Raw genomic sequence first — 7,868 nt, 5'->3', positions numbered from 1 at the left:
GTACACCTTATTTTGCATTTGAAACCTTTTAAAATATTTTCAACATGCATATTTTCTAAATGATACATTTATTCAACATAGCTTCATCAGTCTTATTTAATTGCCAAAGTTCTGCCTCATGTGCTGAGGACCATGAATCTTTCATATTCCATATATGATATATAATTTTATACTGATTTATATATTTATATGAAATTATATATATTTATAACTTAATTTATATTTCAGAATTGTATGTGGTCTTTATTTACTGAATTAGTTGTCAATATTGTAAAATTTCTAAGTTGATAGAAACTTTAATATCTACTACAAATACAAAAATCTTACTTGTCTTTTTCAGTGGTTATTGAGCAACTAGTATGTGCAAGGTTATGTGCTCAGTTCTGGGGATAAAATACTGAACTGAAGCATGATTCCTACCTTAGCAGAGCTTAGCAGTTAATCATTATCTTGGCTCAGTGGCTTTTATCAGACTACTTATATACTGTCACTAGAAATTAAACTGAGGATCATTGTATCTTATCTATATGATGGAGATATCAAATTCTCTTCTCTTCTTTGTTTAATTGTGTTTTGGGTTATTTTTTTTTCTTTATTAACTACTGAGGTGTCAAAGTCACTCTAGGTTAAAAAAAAAGTGGCAATCAGAAAACCTAGGCTCTAGTTCTAGTTTACTTTCTAAAACACTATGTGAGCTGAGGTATACCTCAGCTACTCAGTTTCTTCATCTTCCACATTGACCATCCAGGACATTTACTCCAGAGGTAAACTGAAGCAAATACAGTATATATTGATTCATTTAGTTTGGTATCTTCAGTCTCTAAATTGTAGATGATTCTCTATGACAAGTGCATCAGGTTCATGAAGTCACCTGAGAACTAGCCAAGTAACAGCTGTTCTAAGGCTGCTTAACAACATTTGAATGAATCCCAGAAGGGCCTCTCCCAGGTTTATGACTGTATATTACTCTCTACCATATGTATCACTCTATCTCAGCCCCTGTTCTGTTTTGTTTTTTCCTTTCAAATCCATTGCTTATTCTATACCTTTTCTTCTGCTCTGTTTCTCTTCTGGTCTCTACTTTATCTGTGACTTATCACTGATCTTCCTTAATCTTTTGGAGACACTCAGAGCTCAACAAGTTTCTCAACAATAAAAAGTTTCCAGATTAAATAAAAGGTGCCAAGTTACATTTGTGTTTTATAAACAATAAATGATTTTAGTATAAATATGTCTCACACAATATTAGTAAATGTATGTCCCATATGAAAGTATTCATTGTTCTTCTGAATCTCTAGATTCATTTGGTTTTCTGTAATTTTATTTGCTAAATCTGGCAACCTTAACCCTCAGGACATTTTTAAAATTATGATGTGATTGATATATAATATTGTATAAGATTATGTTGTACAAGTTGAGTTGATACATTGCAATATGATCATCATCATAGCATTAGCTAATACCTTCATCATTTCACATAGTGATTATTTTTATGTTGAGAACATTTTAGATCTAGTCTCTTAGCAACTTAGCATATAGTACAGATTTTTGACTATAATCACAATGCTGTGCATTAGATCTCCAGAAATTATTCATCTTCTAAATTTGTTTACACTATTTGACCCTCATCACTCCAATTCCCCAACCATCAGCACCTGATAACTACTACTGTCCCTTTGTAAGAATTTGTCTTTTTTAGATTCTGCACATAAGGAAGATCATACAGTGTTTGTTTTTCTCTTTCTGACTTATCTCAGTATAATACCCTTCTCAAAGACCATCCATGTTGTCACAAATGGCAGAATATCCTTTCTCATGGCTGTAAAATATTCCATTGTATACATATACTACATATTATTTAATCATTCATCAACTGACAGACACTTCAGTTGTTTCTATACCCTGGCTATTGTGAATAATGCTGTAGTAAACCTGGGAGTATAGATAACTCTTTGTTATCTTGTTTTCATTTCCTTTTGATATGTATCTAGAAGTGAGATTATGCTGGATCATATTGTAATTCTGTTTTTAATTTTTAAATATATTTTTATTGATTTCAGAGAAAAAAGGAGAGGAAGAGAGAGATAGAAACATCAATAAGAGAGAATCATTGATAGGCTGCACGCCCCCTATTGGGGATCGAGCCCACAACCTGCAACCTGGGCATGTGTCCTTGACTGGAATCGAACCCAGAACCCTTCAGTCCACAGGCCAATGCTCTATCCACCGAGTTAAACCGATTAGAGCTATTTTTAATTTTTTAAAGAACATCTATGCTATTTTCCATAGGAGCTACACCAATTAAATTTCTACCAATAGTGCATTTGAGAAGTATGTGTATTCTGCTGCTGTTGGATGGAATGTTTTACTTATATATTAGGTCCATTTGGTCTAAATTATGACTAAAGTCTAATGTTTTCTCTTTGATTTTCTGTCGGGATGATTTATCTATTACTGAAAGTGGGTATTAAAGTTTCCTACTATTATTGTGTTGTTATCTATATCTCCCTTCAGATCTGTTGTATATGCTTAATATAGTTAGGTGCTCAAATGTTGGATGCATGTCTATTTATGATTATATCTTCTTGATGAGTTGACAGTTTTATTGTTATATAATGACCTTCCTTGTCTCTTGTTACCTTGTTTAGATTAAAATCTAATTTGTCTTATGTAAGTATAGCTACCCTCACTTTATTTTGGTTTCTACCTACAGGGAATACCCTTTTGATCCTGATGTTGATGTTCTCTATTGCATTTTCATTTTATTCAATAAATTCTTCAGCACTAGAATTTCTGTAAGGTTCTTTTCAATGATTTCTGTCTCTTTGCTACATTTTCCTGTGTGTGTGTGTGTGTGTGTGTGTGTGTATTGTTTTCCTGATTTGTTAAATTGTCTTTCTGTGTTTTCTTGTGGCTCATTGACCTTCCTATAAAAAAAAGCTATTTTGAATTCCTTATTGGTTGAATCAGATTATATTACTAGGAGGATGATTGTAACTTTAAAAAAATATTTTTATTGATTTCAGAGAGGAAAGGAGAGGGAGAGAGAGATAGAAACATCCATGATGAGAGAGAATCATTGATTGGCTTCCTCCTGCACACCCCTTACTGAGGATCAGGCCCACAACTGAGGCATGTGCCCTTATCGGGAATATTCAGCCCTCAGGCTGATGCTCTATCACTGAGCCAAACTGGCTAGGGCTGATTGTGACTTTTTGATATCATGGTTCCTTGATTCCTGCTGTTTCTTGGAGTTTTGCATTGTTGTTTTTCGACTTGAAGTAGCAGTCGCCTCCTCCAATATTTAATAGCTGCCTCCAGGTAGGAGATACCTTTCATTGGTGTCACTTATATCTAGGGCTTTCTCGCACCTTGTTTGTATGTTCTTGCTCCAAGTTTTTTTGCTCCCTCTAGTGGCAGAATTGTTAAACTTGTATGTCTTCTCTCAATGTGATAATTCACCAGGCTGGCTGCTGACAATCTCTTGTTTTCCTGAAGGTAGAGCCACAGTTTAAAATTGTGTTTTTTTCCCTTGCCCACAGACCCTGGGTTATTTTGTTGCATACACTCCCTCTTCACCCAATCTCACACTAGCCACCACCCTCAGCAGCATGCATAAAAGAGGCAGCCACAGAGTTGGGGGAAGTGAGTTTAGCACTTGGTGCACTGGGGGCACCTGTAGGCAGGTTAGGGAATACTCAGGTGAGATTTTCCCAGTGGCTCATGGAGGGGTCTGGCCTCTGGAGTAAAATGCAGTCAGCATAAACCCCATCCATTTAATGGCCTCTAATATTCTTATCTGCCTCTTTTCCAATCTCCTCCCTCCTCCCCAGTCATAGAGCTCTTGATTTAATCCTCTGGGAGGTGGGTTTCTTTAGCAGCATCTCACACATCTGGGAAACCTGAGCACTCACCTACCACTCTCCCTTTTCCTCCTTGGGAAAGATCCCGGGCCTCTTACAGCTCTCACCTGTGTTGCCTTGGGAGAGGGAGTGATACTGGTAAAGTTCCTCTTACCCACTGCAGAAAGTCCAAACTTGTATTTTTATATTTTGGGCTTCAAAAGAGCGCTTTAAAACCTGTACTTTTACAAAGGCTTCCCAGTCTGTGGGTGTCTGCCCAAGTCAGTGTTCTTTAGTTGCTCCCAGACTGTCACCAAAAGGGGCTAAAGCTGATTTAAAGGATCCATAGTGTACAGCAACGTCTGCCTGCCTATTACCCGAGTCTCCTGGAGTGTGGCATCAAATGCCACAACTCTCACAGAGGCAGCTTTGTTCATGGATCAAGGCCATGATACTAATATCATTCTCCAGAACATTTTTTTCTTGTCCTGGACTAAGTACTAATGTGATTAGGTACTAATATGTACTTTTGTTCTTTTATCTCTAAGATACTTACATGTTATTTTTCATTATCATGGTATCTCCCCTGTCAGGTAAGTATAATATACAATGAAATATTACTTAGCCATTAAAAAGAATGAAATCTTATCATTTGCAACAGCATGGATGGGCCTAGAGGGTATTATGCTAAGTGACATAAGTCAGTCAGAGAAAGACAAATACTGTATGATTTCACTTATATGTGGAATTTAAAGAACAAAATAAACAAATAGACACAATTAAAATAGACTCATAGATACAGAGAATAGACTGTTGATAGCCAGAGGGGAGGAGGTTGAGGGACTGGGTGAAAAGGAGAAGGGTTTGAGAAGTACAGATTGATGATTGTCTAACCACTATGCTGTACACCTGAAAATAATAAAAAATAATATTGAATGTAAACTGTCATTTTTAAAATTAAAAAAGTAAAAATAAGAGGAAATGTTATTTTTCTTATTTATTTATTTATTGGGGTAACTTGGTTCACAAAATCGTACATGTTTCAAGTGTACAACTCAACAAAACATCATCTACATACTGCATTGTGCCCATCACCTCAAGCAAAGTCTCTTTCTGTCTCCATTTCCCCACCTTTGCCCACCTCCACCCCCAACTACTCCCCACCCCCCTTTCCCTCTGTCTATCACCACACTGTTGTCTGCGTCTATGTGTTATATATATATGTTTTGGGTAATCCCTTAACTTTCTTTTATCCAGCCCCCCAAGCCCCCTCCCCTCTGACAGCCGTCACTCTGTTTCATGTGTCCATGACTCTGTTTCTATTTTGTTTGTCAGTTTATCTAATTTATATATTTAAAAATATTTTACATTTACTTTACTATTGAGAATTTTATATCTAAAATTGAATACCCCCATCTGATCTCCCTATGTTTATAATGATGCACTTATTTTTCCAGTTGGTTGGATTCAAATTCAAAGCCTCATCTTATTCCTTTTTGACTGCTACTCTTTATATGCAAAAACTTGCCAAGCCCTTTTAATTCTCTTTTGCAATTTCACTAAAATTCATCCTTTCATTTATATAGTCCTCATTAGTTTTGTATTTATGTAATATTATTGAATATAAAAAGTATTTTTATCAAATATTTAGATGGCCTCACAAGTGGTTAGTTAATGTTGCAGGATGAGAAAACTGAACTTTCTCTACTGATAGGCAGAAACTAATAAAATTATATAAAGTATGGATAAATATAATTTTATACAATTGTCATTTTTTAAAAAATTAGCTGCAAAAGTAGAAAATGTAGACACCCAATTTGCAATGCAATTATGCACTGTAATAGAATGTTTTGATATTAGTAATTATTTGTATTTTTAAATTTTATACTATATTTTATTTTAGAGTATGCTTTATTGATTTTTAGAGAGAGAAAGGCAAGGAGAGGGAGAGGGAGAGAGAGAGAGAGAGAGAGAGAGAGAGAGAGAGAGAGAGAGATGAGAAAAGCATCAAAGTGAAAGAGAAACATCCATCAGTTGTCTCCTGCATGCACCCCAACTGGGGATCGAACCTGAAACCCAGGCAAGTGCACTGACCGGGAATTGAACCAGTGACCATTTGGTGTATGGGATGACACTCAGCCAACTGAATCACACTGGCCAGGGCCATACTATATTTTATATACATTATAAGTTTATTCTCTTAACAATGTTATAAAGAGACTAGAGGCCAGTGCATGAATTTGTGCATGGGTAGAATCCAGCCAGCTGCCCCGATTGGCCGGGGGGAGGGTCTGCGGGCGTCTGGCTGGTAGGCCCTGCCCCTGGTCGAACTCCAGGTCAAGGGGACAATTTGCATATTAGCCTTTTATTATATAGGATTATCTCTATTTTATAGATGAGGAAACAAACTCAGATAAGATGAAGAATGGTCCCATTTCCTGGCACATTTTATAATGACTTCATTCATAATTGCCATAGCTGGAAACAACCCAAATATCCTTCAATGAGTGAATAAATTTTGTTATATTCACACAATGGAATACTACTAATCAATACAAAGGAAAAAAAAACATTGACATGTAGAATCACTGGATGAATCTCAAAGGCATTATGCTAAGTGAAAAAAGTTAGTTTTCAAAGGCTACAAATTGTATGATTTCACTCATATGACATACTTGAAATGACAAAATTAGAATGATGATGAGCAAATTAAGGCTTTTCAGGGGTTAAAGGTGGAGGAGAGTATGACTATAAAGGGATAGCAGAAAGAAAGTTTTAGGGATGATAGAAGAGTTCTGTATTCTGACTGTGGTGGCAGTTACATAAACCAATACATGTATTAAAATTTATAGAAATGTGCTCCAAAGGAAAAAAAGTCAATTTTACCATATGATAATTTTAAAATACATTTTAAAAGAATAAAAATATACTTGAACTTATTTTCATATGTAACTTTCAGTCTAGTTTTCAAACAAAGCCACATTAATTTAATACAGAAGATTATAATGAATATTTGGGTTTATAGATATTTCTAGCAGTCACTATATGCTATTTGTTGATTTAACTGATTTCATAGCACATTTTATTTTAATAATTTTAGTAACAAATTTATAGATTTCTTATAAGTCATATTTTTATATTCTAAGAAAAGAAAAAGAAAACATAGTAGTGGTTAATAAAAGAGTAGGCATTAGGGGTTAGGCGCTGGGAAACACAGTAATGCTGACTCTTTCTGCTCTTGAAGGGTGATAAAATAATACATGAAAATGAATTGAGTGTATATGTCCAAAAGAAAGATGTGGATGAACAAACTGGGAATGTTCATACAAAAGAATACTACCTAGTAATAAAAAGGAAAAAAAGTACAGATACACACAACAATATGGATGACTTAGAAACCTAATGCCAAGTAAAATATGCTGGACTCAAGGTTATATATCTTATTATTTCATTTATATGAACTACAAGAACAAGTATAGCCTATGATTATAAAAAATATAAAATGAGTGCTCAGGTGGTAACTGTTTTATAACTTCTTATAGTTAGTGCTTATATCGGTGCAACAATTGTGAAAACATATAACACATGAGATATGTATATTTTAATGTAAATTGAACTTTAATACATAATAATGGTATGTAGTGATATAATAAAATATTCAACATACATTAAGTTAAGAAATAAAACAAGAGTATGTTTAAATATATTTAGCTTATATGTTGCATAAACTGATAAGAAATTGTGTGCAATAGCTAAAATGTAGTCATTTAAGCTATACAATTTTGTACTACATTTTTGGCTAATCTTAAATTTCTCAGGTTTTTTTTTCTTTTATCATTTCCCAGGCACAGAAGAAATTCACAACATATGTGGATTAAGTTCAATATAAAAGTGATGTTTATATTTTTATGACTAAATAAATATTTATTGCTGAATCAAATAGTATACTATGATAGTTCCTTTGAGTAGTTTTTGTCCCTATTTTAAAAACATTCTACACCTTTAAAAATATCGTAAATACAATAG

The sequence above is a fragment of the Myotis lucifugus genome, unplaced genomic scaffold (assembly GCF_000147115.1).
Source record: "Myotis lucifugus unplaced genomic scaffold, Myoluc2.0 scaffold_13, whole genome shotgun sequence".
Classification (NCBI taxonomy): Eukaryota; Metazoa; Chordata; class Mammalia; order Chiroptera; family Vespertilionidae; genus Myotis; species Myotis lucifugus.
The sequence above is the reverse complement of the archived record's forward strand: the minus strand, read 5'-3'. Positions refer to the sequence as shown.